Source organism: Somniosus microcephalus, chromosome 12, assembly GCF_052327205.1.
Source record: "Somniosus microcephalus isolate GS21.2 chromosome 12, FLI_Smic_1.0, whole genome shotgun sequence".
NCBI classification, from domain to species: domain Eukaryota; kingdom Metazoa; phylum Chordata; class Chondrichthyes; order Squaliformes; family Somniosidae; genus Somniosus; species Somniosus microcephalus.
The window spans coordinates 55,009,802-55,028,591 of NC_140998.1; the positions used below are offsets into that span (position 1 = coordinate 55,009,802).

The 18,790-nt window shown below is 43.2% G+C and overlaps 1 long non-coding RNA gene and 1 pseudogene across 1 annotated transcript; both read left to right on the forward strand.

Moving 5' to 3' along the window:
• The first annotated feature begins 3,461 nt into the window (after positions 1–3,461).
• LOC147109202 (uncharacterized) lies at positions 3,462–9,509 on the forward strand. The gene is made up of 2 exons (XR_015080192.1): positions 3,462–4,302; positions 7,445–9,509. It is a non-coding gene; the product is annotated as an uncharacterized LOC147109202 (long non-coding RNA).
• A 2,486-nt stretch (positions 9,510–11,995) lies between these two features.
• LOC147109203 (uncharacterized) lies at positions 11,996–12,699 on the forward strand (annotated as a pseudogene).
• The last annotated feature ends 6,091 nt before the right edge of the window (positions 12,700–18,790 follow it).

Below are 18,790 nucleotides of genomic sequence, written 5' to 3' on the forward strand. Positions count from 1 at the left end.
TAGCGGATGACACCAAATTGGGGGGATAGTCAATACTAAGGGCAATCGCAACAAATTACAAGGCATTAATAAACTTGCAGAATGGGCATATAATTGGCACATTAATTTCAACACAGATAAATGTGAGGTATTACATTTTGGTAAGAAAAATAAGGAGGTCACATATTACTTCGGAAATAAGAATCTAAATGTGGTAGAAGAGCAAAGGGATCTCGGAGTACAAATACACAAATCACTAAAAGCGATGCAGGTTAATAAGGCCATAAAAAAGCAAACCAAGCACTAGGGTTTATTTCTAGAGGCATAGAATTGAAAAGTAGAGAAGTTATGCTAAACTTGTATTGAACCTTGATTAGACCAACACTTAGAGTACTGCGTACAATTCTGGTCACCATATTATAAAAAGGATATAGAGGCACTGGAGAAGGTGCAATAAAGATTTACAAGAATGATACCAGAAATGAGAGGACTTACCTATCAGGAAAGGATGAACAGACTGGGTCCCTTTTCTCTTGAAAAGCGAAGGTTGAGGGGTGACCTAATAGAGGTCTTTAAAATTATGAAAGGTTTTGATCGAGTGGACACACAAAAAGTGTTTCCACTTGTGGGGAAGAACAAAACTAGAGGCCATCAATATAAGATAGTCACCAAAAAATCAAATAAAAAATTCAGAAGAAACCCAGAGAGTGGTGAGAATGTGGAACTCGCTACTACAGGGAGTGGTTGAAGTGAACAGTATAGATACATTTAAAGGGAGGCTAGACAAGCATATGAGGGAGAAGGGAATAGAGGGTTATGCTGATAGAGTTGGAAAGACGGGAGGAGGTTCGAGTGGAGCATAACTGCCGGCTAGGACTGGTTGGGCCGAATGGCCTGTTTCTGTGCTGCATCTCCTATGTAATCCTATGTAATACAACTGTAATTGGACAGATGCAGAGAAATTTGATCGTGTGTTTGCTGAAAGCACAAAATGCTCAGATAATTTGTCTTGGGGTGATCACAGACTAGGATAGAAACTCTTGTACTCGAGTGCCCATATGATGAATACAGCTTTGTACGTGATTTTTAAAAAATTATAAAGTATGAATAAATGTTTAAACTCACCATAAACACATAATTTGAAAACTGCAACTGGGCACCTACAGTGGGCGTAGGACCCTGGACCAGGCGGGCATGCTGCTCGCTCAATTACAGGCCTGACTGAAAATTGCATCAGGCTGACCTTTGGCCTCAATGGGAAGGCAGGGGTGAGAAATGGGCAACTGGCAATTGAAAAACACCCATTATATATAATTGCATGTTAGATTTCCTCTCAAACCTGTTACCTGTGAGACTATAACAACAAGCTTCGTAATATTATTTCAGGACAAATCTAGTACAAAATTTTGGCTTGGCTGGCTGTTAAACTCTCTAAACAAAGTGACTGAGTTTTAAAGAGACAGCCAATATTTGCTACTGTTGAGCCCACACTTCAACAACAACAACCTGCATTTATATAACCTAGCAAAACATCCCAGGAGAATTATTAAACAAAATTGGACACCAAGCCACATAAGAAGATATTAGAAATAAAAACAGAAAATGCTGGAGATACTCAGCAGGTCAGGCAGCATCTGTAAAGAGAGAAACAGAGTTAATGTTTCAGGTCGATGACCTTTCGACAGAACTGGAAAAAAGCAGGAAATGGAACAGATTTTTGAGCAAGTGTAGTGGCTCGGAAATGGGGGAGGGGATGAAAGAACAAAAGGGAAGGTCTGTGATAGGATAGAAGGCAGGAGAGGTTAAGAGACATTAAGAGATATTCAAGGCAAAAGGAGATGGTAATGGGACAGGTTAAGAAACAAAAGATGGCTCTAGATGAAGTGTAAATTGCGCTGGCAGAATGAAAGACAGCTGCCATGTGGGAGAGTAGAAAAGACACAAACAAAAGGTGTGGATAAAAAATATATATGATGGGGGGCCAGGTTATGATCTGAAATTGTTGAACTCTATGTTGAGTCCAGAAGGCTGTAAAGTGCCTAATCGAAAGATGAGGTGCTGTTCCTCAAGCCAATGTACGTCAGCGAGCAGAGGGGTGATGGGTGAACGGAACTTGGTGCGAGTTAGGATACGGGTAGCAGAGTTTTGGATGCGCTCAAGTTTATGTAGGGTGGAAGGTGGGAGGCGGGCCAGGAGAGCATTGGAATAGTCAAGTCTAGAGATAACACAGGCATCGATGAGGGTTTCAGCAGCAGCGGAGTTGAGGCAGGGCGGAGACGGGCGATGTTACAGAGGTGGAAGTAGACAGTCTTGGCAATGACATGAATATGCGGTCGGAAGCTCATCTCAGAGTAAAATATGACACCAAGGTTGCAAACGGTCTTGTTCAGTCTCAGACAGTTGTCAGGGAGAGGTATGGAGTCGATAGCTAGGGAACGGAGTTTGTGGTGGGGACTGAAGACAATGGCTTCAGTCTTCCAAATATTTAGTTGGAGGAAATTTCTGCTCATCCAGAACTGGATGTTGGACAAGCAGTGTAACAAATCAGAGATAGTAGAGGGGTCGAGATAGAGCTGGGTGTCGTCATCGTACATGTGGAACCTGTGGATGATGTCGCTGAGGTGCAGCACGCAGATGAGAAATAGAAGGGGCCTAAGGATAGATCCTTGAGTGTCTCCAGATGTAACGGTGTGGGAGTGAGAAGAAAGAAGAAGACTTGCATTTATATAGCGCCTTTCACAACCTCAGGACGTCCCAAAGCACTTTACAGCCAATGAAGTACTTTTGACGTGTAGTCACTGTTGTAATGTAGGAAAGATAAGCCATTGCAGGTGATTCTCTGGCTATGACTATGATGGAACTAGGCAAGGGCAGTCCCACCCAACTGGACGACAGAGGAGAGGCGTTGGAGGAGGATGGTGTGGTCAACCGTGTCAAGAGCTGCGGACAGGTTGAGAAGGGTGAGAAGGGTTAGTTTATCATGGTCACAGTCACATAGGATGTCATTTGTGACTTTGATAAGGGCCGTTTCGGTACTGTGGCAGGCGCAGAAACGTGATTGGAGGAATTCAAACATAGAATTGCAGGAAAGATGGGCACGAATTTGGGAAGCAACAACGCGTTCAAGGACTTTGGAGAGGAAAAGGAGGTTGGAGATGAGGTAGTTGTTTGCAATGACAGCGGGGTCAAAGGTGGGTTTTTTGAGGAGAGGGGTGATGACGGCAGATTTGAAGGAGAGGGCGACATTACCTGAGGAGAGGAAACTGTTAACAATATCAGCTATCATAGGGGTCTGGAAGGGAAGTTGGTGGTCAGCAGTTTGGTGGGAATAAGGTCGAAGGAACAGGTACATCCACAAGTACAGGCTTTCCTTAATCTCTCCTGTTCCTCCACTCTCCACAGCGCTTTCGGTAGCCATTAAATCCTGTTGGGATTTTTAAGGGTACGGCAGCTTAGTGGTTATGGTATTGGGTTACTGTTGGAGGAAATTTCGGTACTAAAGGACTTTGCAAAGCTCGTCGGGATACTTGACATTCGTTACAGGCTAAAACTGGACCTTGAGCTACCCTGGGATGAGTAGTGCCAGCTGCATCCTGTTTTGTACTTCGGTTATCTTGCAAGGACAGACAGTCTGCTATTGTTTTATTTTCTGCTTATCATATCTCACGGTGAAAGGTCCGAAGAAGTCTTAGTTCTGCTGAGCATTGTTTTTCTGCTGAACCTTGTTTAAAATATTTTACTGCTACACTGTCATGAGGCATTTCTGTGATTAATCCGCTTAACCTTTCATTTGTGTATAAAGGTAAACGCATTTAGAGTGTTAAACGAGAAGCTTGGCGGTTGCACAGGGGTGCATAGCACTTCTCGCAGAGCGCTCTGCAAATAAAAGTGTACTCTCACATTTCAATTATACCACAGTCGTCTGAGTCTTATTACTCTATTAAGCTGAGGTTGGGTATACGTCGACCTTGTATATCACTTGGTCCGTTCAGGCTCCAACTCAGCGGTAACAAATTGGCGCTGCGAGCAGGGTCACCGAGTGCTCAAACACCCTGATCAAGTGCTAACGTGCTCGAGTGATCCAAAGAACAAAGTAAGTGGGCCATCGGAATGTGAGAAAACACTATGTGGTTCTAGACATTTGAACGTCTACATTTATTAAGTTTTTGTCTCAGGAATACTTAGGTGAAGGCTTAGGTTGAGCTTGGGAATTTCGGCAAAGGAGTCCGGACAGACTTTGCCACTAGCACGTGACGACACCCACCGCTGAAGGTAAAACGGGGGTTTCGGAGACCGTGATTCGGGACGAGCAACTGATGTCAGGTAAGAACCTTAAGAGGGGGCCGCCGGGCTCCCTCATTTACAGTTACATGACAGATAGATGTTCGTTAATTGAGAAAATGCAGAACTAAGAAAGTGGCTAGATAAGCAAAAGAAAGAAAGGACCAAGAAGGTAGGGGTACTCTTGGTCCATCAACTGACTGGATTAATAGAACAGGTTGAGAAAGTGCAAGAATTAATCAAAGCTAAAAATCAGGAAAATGCAGAACTAAGAAAGAAGGTAGAAATTTTGGAAAGCATTAATAAAGAACAAGAAAGGACATTAGCGTACCAAGGGGGATGGTCCAGACAATGGAATAATGAACCTCTTCCCCCGTACGCCCCCCTAGGACCAAGTGCCCCTGGGATAGAGGAAAGGAACCTTAAAAAAAAAATGCTGGAATTTCAGTTTGTGTGAAAGTGTGTTAAAGTGTGACTGTTTTTCTGACTATGAATGTTTAAGAAGTTATAGTATTTTTGTCTGAAAAGTCTGTCTTTAAAAGACAGATTCTGTTATGTATGTTTTAGCTCCACCCACTTCTCTGTGTTAAAAGCGTTTAAAAATGTTTGTCTTGTCTTGGATTTTGGAAGTTTTAAGAATGTGCGAATAAGATTGTGCCCCAAGAGAAAAAATCTTTGAACTACAATTTAAATTAAGCTGGTGTGTAAAAACTGAGAAGAACAACAAAAAGTTTGTTTAACAAAAGATTAATTTTCAGCCTAAGATTTAACCTTGGAGTCGTGGTTGCTATGGTGAAATCTTCCAAAGCAGTTTGATTTGTTTAAATGTGAAAAACTAATTTTTCTCCAGTTATATTCAATGTTTTTACAGTATTTTGGAAAGACATCTAAAGAAAGGACAATAAGAAAATTAATATGACGTAATTTACTGTTTTCTGCAAGAGTGTGCTATTTTGTTTTGTTTGTCTGTTCATAGTTTTACAAAAGATGGGCTTCTGCCTTAAAGTTACAGTTGCCAATGTGCTTGGAAAAAAATTAATTTGAATGTTTACAAGATCTGGAATAAATTGGAGTTGTGAGGTTGATTAACCTGTTGAAACCAGACTTTCATTGTGGCCACGGTGAAATTCTGGTTGGTGTGAATTTGTGTAGACCGAATTGAATAATACTTAGCTTGTGAATTTTGCTCAAATCCCGTCTTTGTCCATATTACCTCCGTGTTCGTGTTTAGTTAAAGTGTGAAAACACAACTGTCTTTCGATAGGGAAAGTTCTTTTTGATTTACGTGAATTGACGCAGTTGCGTGCATTTGATAATGTGTTGCTCCACCTTCTTAGAATCCTGCAAAGGAGTTAACCCAACTTTAGTATGAAGTTTAAAGATATTGGACGTTAAATAATTTAAGTTTCTTAATTTTAAGTTAATATTTCCCCAGTGACAGAAGGAATTTATGATTTGATAACTTAACCTTGGGCTCTAAGCAGAGTCACAATGGAGTCTCTTCTTTCTTTTTGTTATATGGAAGTTACCTTGTAAACTAATTGCAGCACTTCTGTCACTAATGTTAAAACACTGTGTAAGCTACCTAGCCTGAGAATTACTTGTTTCTGAAATTGGAAATGGAGGATAAATTGATAGAAATGAAATTGAACATTGATAAAACCTGCTGGTACAATAATACTGCTGTTTGGATTTGGGGATAATTTTGAAATGACGAAATGGACTCAGGCAATTGGGTTACTTTCGGGAAAATAAAATATCCTCTAAAATAATGATAAATAAAAAGTGTTAATAACTTGGATCAAGTGAGAACGTTTGATCTATGTTTTCTATCTTAAATATTGTACTGGACAGTAAAGTTTCTCCAGGACTCATGAATGAGATATGAATGGTAATTAAAGGAAAGTGATTGAGAGTGTATGATGTAGTTAAGAATAATAAAAAACCTGCCGAGTGTGTGCTCATTCATCTTTAGTGTACTGCCCCTTTAAAAGCCTGTGCTTCCCTCTTCGAGGTCACAGGCTGCGCGCTTTCTCTTTCTCTCTCTCTCTCTCTCTCTCGCGATCATGACTGCAGCTAGAAGTTGTGATTGAAGTTGCATGGTTCGTGTGTGTGTCAACTAATGTGCAATGAATTACAAAATGAGAATGTACCCGATGGCTGAGAAATCGGCTAAAGACGCGAAAGTAGCTGTGGATAAAGTAGAGCAGGATATGTTAATTACGAAACAAGCTTTTGAACAATTGCCATACGATGAAGCATCAGAGTATGATGAAATTATCACTCAAACGTTGGTGAGATTGGGGGAATTATTGGTTTCAGCTCAGTCTCGGCAACAGCGATGGATTGTTAAATAGATACAAAATTCATTTTGAACCATTTGTCAAGGGAAGGGTATGTTGTATCAAAAGCAAAGATTCAATTTTGCAAAAAGTGTGTCACGTATTAAGGGCACATTCTGACACCAGATGAAAAAGTCCTGCTCTCAGAAAGGATCCAAACAATATCCCAACATCCGGAACCTACCACTAAAAGAGGAATACGAGCATTTTTAGGATTAATAAATTTTTGCAGGACAGATGGATACCAGAAATCACTAAACTCTGAGCCACCAGAAACCGGACAACCGGTTTGACCCCTTATGAACTAATGACAGGACGAGCGATGCAATTACCGGAAGGCATCATAACAGGTGGGACCGACGTAGGCCCATTAAAAGATAAATTAAGACGATACGTTTTGGAATTAGGCACTCAGTTAAAAGAGATGCGCAAAGAAGTCCGAGACCACCAAAGAGAGCGAGATGAGGAGCTACGGCTCAATATGCTCCCCGAGGTACCCCCAGCAGGAATAAAGGTCATGGTAAAGATGTTGCCTGCAAAACCAGGTTTCGCTCCAAAATGGAGCGGGCCGTATGATGTTATAATTAGTGGAGACACCTGTGCCTGTCTGGACATAAGAGGGAAGGGGGTTTGGAAACATTGGACTCAACTGAAGGTTTACGAGAAAAGGGCGGGTTCAGTCGAGCCCAAACCATCAATACAGGAAGAAAATCCCGGGGATGGTAATACCAGTAGAGAACCTCAGCAAAGGGAAGATGAGTCTAGTGGGATACAATGAACAAAAGGAGGGTGTGTGTGTGTAGCAAATTACTAATGACACATCCTTTGTACTTGTCTTACAGATCAATAACGGCTGATTAATGTATGATTCTTTGATCTGTGTGCCTGTGTGGGCGTTTGTTTTGTGGCTTATTGCATCATTTGTGCTTATGTGCTTTTACTTAAACGTGTTAATACAAGAGTGTTATCGGGAGGGCCAAAGAAAGATTAAAATAACACCAGAACAACAGTATTTAATAAAAGATGAGGAGGGAGACCATAATATGTTTAGTTGCGATAATATGCATTGTTACGGTAGCCGGGGGAAGACCGCTATGTAAGCGGGAATTACATGTAAATACTTATATATATATGTCATATGAGTATGCTAAGGAAAAGGGACAGTCCAGCTGTTGGGTCTGTAGTCACATAGTAAAGGAGGAATTCCGTTGAGAGCCATCCCGTTCAATGCCTCAGAGATGGCGGAATGGGTCATGCGCCAGAACGTCAGCGGCGATTATAAAGATTCATACAACCAGGAGGGTGACAGAGACAAATGGAAGTCGGCAGGTTATGACCTAACCACTTTCCAGGGGTGGTACCAGCCTAATTATAATCGGAATAGGCAGCCTCCATCCTTAGTCCTTACTAATACTTTAAGGGTTGGTGGGCCGGAGGGGCCAATATGTTTAACGAAGAATGTATCCGGAGGCACAGAAGTAGGACGCAGTAATTGTTTCCAAGATGTTAATATAACAAAATGCAACCTCACTGAAGGCTGCGGCCAAGGTTTCTTCCAATTAAATCATATCGGAACCCCCAATAAGACAACTGGGGGACCATGGGAAGGGGAGGAAATCAAATGGAGGTGGAGGATTCGTAAGTCACTGGGCGACAATCTAACCGCATATAATAGGACCTATTTTATATGTGGTCACAGAGCCTACCCGTGGCTCCCCCGGTCTTGGACTGGATCTTGTTATTTGGGATATGTGCTACCATATGTTTACCATCTGTCCTCCCTATCTGACCACCGTCACTATCGAGCCAAACGCGACATTACAGAAACCGAACGGTATTTTGCCATTTTATTCCCTCCTTATGGGACAGGCAGAGCCATAAAAGAAATCCAGCTTGTCGCGTCATTGTTAGAAAAGGTAGCTAATGACACCGAGGAGGCACTGGCATGAATAAGTGATGAGATGACGGCGATACGAACGGTTGCCTTACAGAACCGGATGGCATTAGACTACCTGTTAGCGGAGCGGGGCGGGGGGTACATGTGCCTTGATAGGGCAGGAATGTTGTACCTATATCCCAGATAGCTCCGAGAATATCACAAACTTAGTAACCCACATGAGGGATGAAGTGAAGAAACTCCATACCAATCCCGGGCAGGGATGGTTGGACTGGCTAGGACTAACGGGATGGGGCCCCTGGATAATGCATGCGCTGGTCATTATTGTCGCGATATGTGTTGCAATATGCTGTCTGTTAACCATCTTAAAAACTTGTTGCAAAAATGGCAATGACACAGTTAATGCCAGTCAGTATGATAGACGAGCTATTGCCTGAAGAACAGCAAACGGAGGACAAAGCTAATCCGGCCGACTCCCCCTTAAGTCAGTGGTTGTAAGATCGACACTGTGAAGAAAGAAGATTGGTGGTCACCTGGAGCAAGAGGATCGTGCTCCAGGACCAAAAGGAGGGTTTGTTGGAGGAAATTTCGGTACTAAAGGACTTTGCAAAGCTCGTCAGGATACTTGACATTCGTTACAGGCTAAAACTGGACCTTGAGCTACCCTGGGATGAGTAGTGCCAGCTGCATCCTGTTTTGTACTTCGGTTATCTTGCAAGGACAGACAGTCTGCTATTGTTTTATTTTCTGCTTATCATATCTCACGGTGAAAGGTCCGAAGAAGTCTTAGTTCTGCTGAGCATTGTTTTTCTGCTGAACCTTGTTTAAAATATTTTTCTGCTGCACTGTCATGAGGCATTTCTGTGATTAATCCGCTTAACCTTTCATTTGTGTATAAAGGTAAACGCATTTAGAGTGTTAAACGAGAAGCTTGGCGGTTGCACAGGGGTGCATAGCACTTCTCCCAGAGCACTCTGCAAATAAAAGTGTACTCTCACATTTCAATTATACCACAGTCGTCTGAGTCTTATTACTCTATTAAGCTGAGGTTGGGTATACGTCGACCTTGTATATCACTTGGTCCGTTCAGGCTCCAACTCAGCGGTAACAGTTACCAATCCTGAAATCGAGGACTGGATTTTGCGAAGGGTCAGTGGGTGCAATTGGTGGCGGGTCGGGTGGGAAAGTGTTTTTTTTCCCAGTGAGTCGGAACCCCGCTGTCAACCCACCACCACGCATCTTTACCAAATGTCAGGTCTGTCACCACTGAGCAGACCTGACTTGCAGCGGCAGGGGAGGCAATTAAAATCATTAGAGGCTTGTTTACAGCCACTTAACAATGTTTTATTCCCAGTTTTTTGGATTTGACAGGTCACCCACCAATTTCCCGCTGTGCCTAGGCTGCGTCAGTGAAGCTGAGGCAGGAGGTCACTGGCTATTGAACCAGCTGATGAGTTGACAGCTTCACATATCATGTCAAAGCTCCCAGCTGATTCAGAAATGTTCCCTTAGCTACTAGCTTCTCTAAACTGCATTTCTACTACAGGTTCAGAATGCTGCAAGTCTTTACACAAGTCGCCATTCGATCTGATCTCATTACCTCTCCCACCATTGTCAGATCGCTTCTGTCATCTCTACTTCACCTGCCATCTATTCCATCAGCATGGGTGCCCTTTATACTCTCTCACCTTGGTCTTCAGAATCCCACCATGATCAGCCCCAACACCAGCATCACCAGGTACACCAGCAGCACCAACAACAACACCAACCTGCTCCGCAATCAGCTGATGCTGCACAAGACACAGGGTATCAGCACCCAACCACCTTGGCCAGATTTACTTCACTTGACGTTGTACACCCTGGCTGCCACATGATGCACCAGGTTGGCACCACCCCACACCAACACCATAAAGCATCGCTACAATGCCCAAACCATTCCTTTCACACTCACCACCATTCCTGGGGGGAGGGGGGTGGTACCATTATGTCTCACCATTCACTGCAACTCACTAAGCCACTTCCAAAGGTGCACACAAATCTGTCCAAGAACACAAAGTGTTGAAAATAAAGGTTTCAATGTTTGACACCACATTAACAGAAACTTTACATGAACATTGGATAAAACACCCAAGTGCCTAACTTTGTGTGTTGTTAGTTGGTATGATTGCATTAGGATGAGGGTGAGTGTGAGGGGTGACTTGTGAGATGGGGATGTAATAATGTAGATAGAGAGGGATGGGTGGAAGTGCAAGGTAAGTTGGTGTGAGTAAGGATGTGTAGGAGTAGGGTAGGGAAAGCAGGGTGACGGGGATGTAATGAGAGGCACAGCAGGATGAGATTGAGTGTGGCTTTGTACTAATATTTTGTGATCTACTGGGGTCATTGAAATGTTTGCGGCACTGCACCCAGGTCCTCCTGACCACATCCCTGTTTGTGCCCTCCTCTGCAATGTGCATCCAGGCTGTGTTGATCTCCTGGGGAGGTCCTTTCCGCCCATGGGAAAGGAAGAGGACCTCCCTGTGTGCTGTGACATGGGCGAGCCTGGGTGCAGCCGTGCACCTCCATGCAGTGCTTGTCAGTGTTTGTAGCCCCTCAATGCTATAGAACACTGACAGCACAAATGTCAAATTAAAGTTGGCCATAGTCCCTTTAAGGAAACCAGCTGATGATGTGTCATCAAATGACATCACCAGATCCGCTTCCCCTAATTGGCTAGCAAACACACTGGGTGGGTTTAACAAGCCCAACCAAGGTAAATTCATTCTACACAGCAGGCTGGAGACAGCAGCGGGGCCAGGACTCGCCACCGGCGTCACCACCACGCACCCACCGAGGTTTGTAAAATCCAGCCCCATGTGTTCAGATCCCACATCTCAGATGGCAAGTTGTGAAATTGAATTTGAAAAATCTGTCAATTTATGAAGTAGCACCTGAAAATGACTATGAAAGCTGCTGGATTGTCATTAAAAATCCATTTGGGCCACTCCAGGGAAGGGAACCTATCACTCCAACCTGGTCTGGTCTACATATGAGCCAGTCCCACACTATATGGTTGACTCCTAATGCCCACATGGCAACTAGAGATGGGCAATATATACTGCCTTGCCAATGCCATCTGTAATAGAGCCACCTGGTGGACTACTGATGTATATTAAAATAAAGCCATATGCAGTACAGTTCTTACCAGAAGCCATGTTGTGCTGTTATATATATATGCCGTGTCTCAAGATAACACAGAATTGGTGATGAGGACGCGATTGCGGATTCCTTAGCTGAATTTTTTGTTGGAGGATAATCCTGCAAACCAATGGAGGGACTGTTAGAGGGTCTTCGTTTTGCAGAAAAACGTAAAAATCCAAGGTATATTTCAAGCACAAATGGCTGAACTGTCAACGTTGCCAGAGTCCAGATGGCTGCTCCTATGGGAATAATAGGGCGCTTGGATGAGTTCCATCGTGACTGAGAGACTTTCGGAGCGTATGTGGAGCGGCTAGAAATGTTTTTCACTGCGAATAGTATCATTGAAGTCCACGATGATGTAAACCATAACCGGGCAGTTTTAGAAATGAAACAGGCTATTTTTTTGACTGAAGCAGGCCCTGAGGTGTATGAAACACTGAAAAATGTACTTGTTCCTGCCAAGCCGAAGGACACACCACTGAAGGAGATCCTAACCAAGCTAGAACAGCACTACAGTCCTGAGCCCCTGGAAACTGCTGTAAGTTATCATTTTGGAACACATGATCAATTAAATGACGAGGGTATCAGTGAGTACATTGTAGCTTTAAAAAAGCTATCCATTCACTGTCATTTCGGAAACTTTCAGGACCGAGCTTTGCGAGACTGCTTTGTTTGTGAGTTGAAAAATGAACGTATCAGAAGTAAATTGTTGACAACCCCTAACTTGACTTTTGACTTAGTTTGTCAGACAGCTATGTCGATGGATATGGTCGACCGATACTCCCGAGAGTTCTGCGCCATTTCCAGTCGTCAGACAACCGTGGTAAATCGGCTGCAGGCTAAAAGTAAAAGGCAGCAGAGCCCCAAGGCCACAGCAACTGGCCAAGATAACAGTGCATTGAAGTCCTGCTATCGGTGCCTGGGACAACACATCGCTCAAAGTTGTTCATATGTGAAGGCAGAGTGTTTCTACTGCAAGAAAACTGGGTATCTTCTGAAGGTGTGCCGACAGAAGAGTAAACCGACTGGCAATACTAGAAGTCGCTAGACACTACATACCGTTGAAGAGAAGCAGCAGGACGAGGAGTTTCAGGAGATTCACATCATCAGGAGCATGAAGGTATCTAACAGTGATTTGCGAGGTATCATTATCCAAGTAGGTGTCGCAGGAACCAGGATACCCATGGAAATTGACACTGGTGCATCCATGAGCGTAGAATCACTGTATCGCGACAAGTTGCGTGATTATTGACTAGAGAAATCGAAGGTAGAGTGCAAGGCTACTCAGGAGAGCAAATCCCTATAGTAGGAAGTGTCACCATACCAGTGAAATACAAAGATCAGTGTCAGAGCTTGCCTCTCATAGTAGTGGCAGGAGACAAGCCTGCCTTGATGGGTAGAAATTAGTTGGGATCACTGAAGCTGGATTGGAATGAGATTTTTCGTGTGGAAGCGAAATATGCATCGAAAGATGATGTCATCAAGCAGTATCCGAAGGTGTTCAGCGAAACGTGCAGTCCGATACAAGACTTCAAGGCGAGTGTCAGAGTGCAGATGGACGCAAAACCAGTTTACTGCAAGCCACGTCCCGTACCATACGCACTCAAGGAGAAAGTTGAGCAAGAACTCAAAAGACTAGAAACTGAGAACATTGGCCCAGAAATTCGGGTCTCCACGGGTGAGTACGCACGGGGTACTCACCCGTAGGCCCGATGGAAGTGCCAGTTTCCTGCATGCACGGGAAACCAGCACTTCCGTTCCTCTGAACGAAGATGTTCAGAGGTCGAACGCGTGCGCGAGGGAGGCTGCACGTGCGCATCGAACTTACCTTTTTTTTACAGGCTTCTCCGGGAACATAAGCCTGCAGAATTTAGAAATATAAAAAGCAGGCGTAAGGCCTGCTTTTTACAAGGTAAGTGGTGAATTAATTAAAATTAAAACATTTTTTCCACAGGTTTATTATTTTAAAATACTTTAAAGCAAGGTAAGTTTATTTTTAGCCCCGTTAGAATATAAAATTATTTTTTTCAAAAATTTAAATTATTGTTTAAAATAGTTATTTCATGTAATTTATAGTTTATATTTAAAAAATGTGATTTAAAAAAAAAATTATTTGAAGGTTTAATGCTATTTTGGGGCCGTAGTATTTATAAGTCTTGACAGCACTTCCTGTCAGACTTATGAATAGAGCATTCCCTGCTCCGATTGGCTGCCCATGGCCCACGTGATCCCAGGGGATGCATCGAACTAACTGCGCCCCTGGGATATGCAAGCACCGCGCGCCGGCAGCTGGACCAGGCCCCGGATCGGAATTCCACGGGGCCCTACAGCTCAACGGCCGGCGCGCAAGGTAAGTGCAGATCGGGGGCTTGTACCCACAAGAAGCCCCCGACCCAAATTTCTGGGCCATTATCTCTAAGGTAGATCTGAGTAATTGGGCTACACCCATTGTTGTTGTACCTAAGTCAGGTGGTAAGGTAAGGTTGTGCGATGATTATAAGGTAACCGTAAACCAGGTTCTAAAGTGTAATCTACCCAATATGTTGCCAAATGTAGAAGGTTTGTTCACAACGCTGACAGGTGACCAGATCTTTTTGAAGTTAGATCTAACAAACACCTATCTACAACTTGAGTTAGATGAAGACTCCAAGTTATGCTTGACTATAAATACTCATCGAGGCCCATATCAGTTCAACAGGCTACCATTTGGAGTATCTTCTGCCCCTGACATATTCCAGTGGGTGATGAACCAAATTTTGCAAGGGATTGAAGGGGTAGTGTCTTATTTGGATGACATACTCATTTCAGCACCAAACAAGCAAATCAATGATGAGGTGTTGAATGAAGTGCTCAAACAGCTAGAGAAGCACGGAGTACGAGTGACAGCTCAGAAGTGTGAGTTGTTTCAAAACTCAGTGGAGTACTTAGGGCACAGAGTAGACAAAGATGGTTTACATCCAACCAAAGGAAAGCTGGATGCAATCAGAAATGCACCCACTTCCAAGAATGTCTCTGAACTTCGGTCATTTTTGGGTCTTTTGAATTATTACGGAAAGTTCCTCCCAAACTTGGCTACATTGTTACATCCACTGAATGAGCTGTTGAGAAAACAGGTCCCTTGGAAGTGGTCAAAAGAATGCGACACAGCATTCAAAGAGTGTAAAAGCCAGCTAGTAGAGAGTACCATGTTAGTTCACTATGGTGTATCTAAGGAGATCAAGCTAGCGTGTGACGCCTCTCCGTACGGAGTTGGGGCAAGGATCTCTCTTGTACTAGATAGTGGGGAGGAGGGACCAATTGCTTCTGCTTCATGCACTCTCAGTGCCAGTGAGCGGAATTATGCGCAGATCGAAAGGGAAACTTTGTCATTGATTTTTGGGGTCAAGAAGTTTCACAAATAGTTGTTTGCTCGTAAGTTTACCATAGTTACTGATCAAAGGCCCCTGACAGCAATCCTCCATCCAAAGTCCCCAGTTCCAACCTTAGCTGCAGCCCGAATACAGAGATGGGCTTTGATTTTGTCAGCATATATGTATGGCATAGAGTACAGATGACCAGCTGATCACTATAATGCTGATGCTATGTCCAGGTTGCCATCCCCATCACAAGTTACACCCAATAAGGAAGAAGTGTTCTATTTCTCATACATTGATGAGCTGCCAGTCACAGCTGAAGAGATTGGTAGGGCAACGAAACATGACACAATTATGTCAAAGGTGCATGATTACATAGCAAATGGATGACCAAACCAGGTATCAGAGGAAGATATCCATCCATACTTCGTTCGTAGGAATGAATTGTCAGTGGATAAAGATTCTATCATGTGGGGAGCAAGAGTGGTTATCCCAAATAGGTTCAGGTCTAAATTGTTAGGAGATCTTCATGACCAGCACCTGGGAATCTGCTTGACCAAGAGTTTTGTACGCAGTTACTTATGGTAGCCAGGTTTAGATATGTACAACATGTCAATCGGTGAGCAAGAAACTACCATTAGTACCATTACAGCCATGGAAATGGCCTCCCAGAGTGTGGCAAAGGTTATATGTAGATTTTGCTGAGCTAGAAGGACAGCAATTGTTCATAGTGATAGTCACTCAAAGTGGGTAGAGGTGTTTCCGATGCCGATAATAACAACAAGCAAAACACAAGACAATTTGCGAAGATTGTTTTCTTCATACGGCCTCCCAGAAGAAATTGTGTCTAATAATGGGACGCAGTTTTGTTCAGAAGAGTTCACACAGTTCATAAGCAGAAAAGGTGTGAAACATACCAAAGTTCCACCGTACCACCCTGCTTCAAATGGTGCATCAGGGCGCACAGTACAAATTGTCAAACCTGCACTCATTAAGCAAATGTTGGATCCAAATCCAAAGAAATGTCAGTTGTTGTTGGACCACAAACTGGCAAATTTTCTGATTACCTATCAGAATACTCCTCATACCACTACTGGTAGAAAATGAGCAGAGTTGTTTCTCAAATGACAGCCACGAACCAGGTTCTCATTGTTAAAGCCAAACTTGGCACAGTCCATAGAAGAGAAACAATTGAGCCAGAAAGAGAGTTAGAGAGAGAAGTGTGAAGTTGAACCTGAAGGTTAGAGTGAAGAATCATCACCATAAATGGCTAAAGTGGTTACCAGGAAGAGTAGTGAAGATATGTGGCCCTCGCACATATTTGGTCAAGATGTTTGATCATGGAAAGGTTAGGTTTCTTCACATTGATCATATCTTACCTACAAATGTGGAGGGAGTTGAAAGCTGGGATGATTCAATTTATTCTGATGAGTCAGATAGTTACAAGTAGAATGCCAGTAGCAAATCCTACATCAGATGTACCAGAAACAAGTGCAAGACAAAGTCAGAATTTAAGTCTGAGTCCGAGTCAGGCAGACAAACAGTCTGAAAGTGTAAAGAGTCCAAATGTAGATCAAGGTCAGTCCTTGGAGAAAAATTCTCCGCAGGCTCAGCCTAGATTGAGTCAAAGTCCTACAACAAGCTCTGAAAGTTCTGTTCAAGAAAGAAGGTATCCTCTTCAAACAGAAAACCAGTGGTTAAGTTTAATCTGTAAATGTGGAAAATAAGTTCATATCTTTTGTTTGTGTTACAGAATTCTAGAGTAGAATTTGGATACATAAAATGGGTTCCATTTAAGAAATGTATACCAAGAGTTGTGTATACCATGCAAGTCATGTACAATGATTATTTGCTATGATTAACTTCTTCAATAAAGAGGGAGAAGTGTAATGGAGCCACCTGGTAGACTACTGATGTAAATAATAATAAAGTCATATGCAGTACAGTTCTTACCAGAAGCCATGTTGTGCTGTTTTATATATATATATATATATATATATATGCTGTGCTTCAAGATATTGAAGGGATAATTGCTAGTCCTAGCCCCTTTAGGGCTACCCCAGATCAGGCGTATTCCTCAGACGTTCACTTTCAATTAAAGTTTGAGGTAGCTGAACCCTAAAGACGCTTAATTGGGTCTAAAGGTCTGGACCATCTCTCCCTAAAGGAAAGGAACATCCTGAAAATGTTACTGTCCTCCAGATAGCACTTTTAATAAGTTTAGCTAGACTGTAATGTTCTGGATATTATGAGGGTCCAGAAAACTCCCCCAGAATTCTGCAACTCCTCACCAAAGAGTGTACAGAGATTGAGTTTGCGAGTCTGATACAGAAGTCTTATGTGAGACAATTCAAAAAATATATTTACAAAAGGTAAGTCATGCTTGACTAATCTACTGGAATTGTTTGAGGATGTAACTGGTAGAATAGATAAAGGAGAACCAGTGGATGTGGTGTATTTGGACTTTCAGAAGGCTTTCGATAAGGTCCCGCATAAGAGAATAGTGTGTAAAGTTAAAGCACATGGGAATGGGGGTAAGGTACTGACTTGGATAGAGTACTGGTTGGCAGACAGGAAGCAAAGAGTTGGAATAAACGGATCTTTTTCCGAGTGGCAGGCAATGACTAGTGGGCTACCGCAGGGATCGGTGCTAGGACCCCAGTTATTCACAATATATATTAATGATCTAGATGAGGGAACTAGATGTAATAGCTCCAAGTTTGCAGACGACACAAAGCTGGGTGGGCGTGTGTGCTGCGAGGAGGATGCAGAGAAATTCCAGTATGATTTGGACAGGTTGGGTGATTGGGCAGATGCATGGTAGATGCAGTATAATGTAGATAAATGCGAGGTTATCCACTTTGGTGGCAAAAACAGGAAGGCAGATTATTATCTGAACAGCAATAGATTGGGAAAAGGGGAAGTGCAACGAGACCTGGGTGTCCTTGTGCACCAGTCACTGAAGGTAAGCATGCAGGTGCACCAGGCGGTTAAGAAGGCAAATGGTATGTTGGCCTTCATAGTGAGAGCATTCGAGTACAGGAGCAAGGATGTCTTGCTGCAGTTGTATAGGGCCTTGGTGAGACCGCACCTTGAGTATTGTATGCAGTTTTGGTCGCCTTATCTGAGGAAGGATGTTCTTGCCATGGAGGGAGTGCAGCGAAGATTCACCAGACTGATACCTGAGATGGCAGGAATGACATATGAAGAGAGATTGGGTCGATTGGGCTTGTATTCACTAGAGTTTAGAAGAATGAGAGGGGATCTCATTGAAACTTATAAAATTCGAACAGGACTAGACAGCTAGATGCAGGAAGGATGTTCCCAATGGCAGGAGAGTCCAGAACCAGGGGTCACAGTCTAAGGATAAGGGGTAAGCCATTTAGGACTGAGATGAGGAGGAATTTCTTCACCCAGAGAGTGGTGAACCTGTGGAATTCTCTACCACAGAAGGAAGTAAAGGCCAATTCATTAAATATATTCAAGAAGGAGTTAGATATATTTCTTAAGATAGGAGATAGGAGCAGGAGTAGGCCATTTGGCCCCTCGAGCCTGCTCCACCATTCGATGAGATCATGGCTGATCATCCAAACTCAGTACCCTGTACCTGCCTTCTCCCCATATCCCTTGATACCTTTAGCTCTAAGAAATATATCTAACTCCTTCTTGAATATATTTAAAGACTTGGCCTCAACCGCCTTCTGTGGTAGAGAATTCCACAGGTTCACCACTCTCTGGGCGAAGAAATTCTTCCTCAT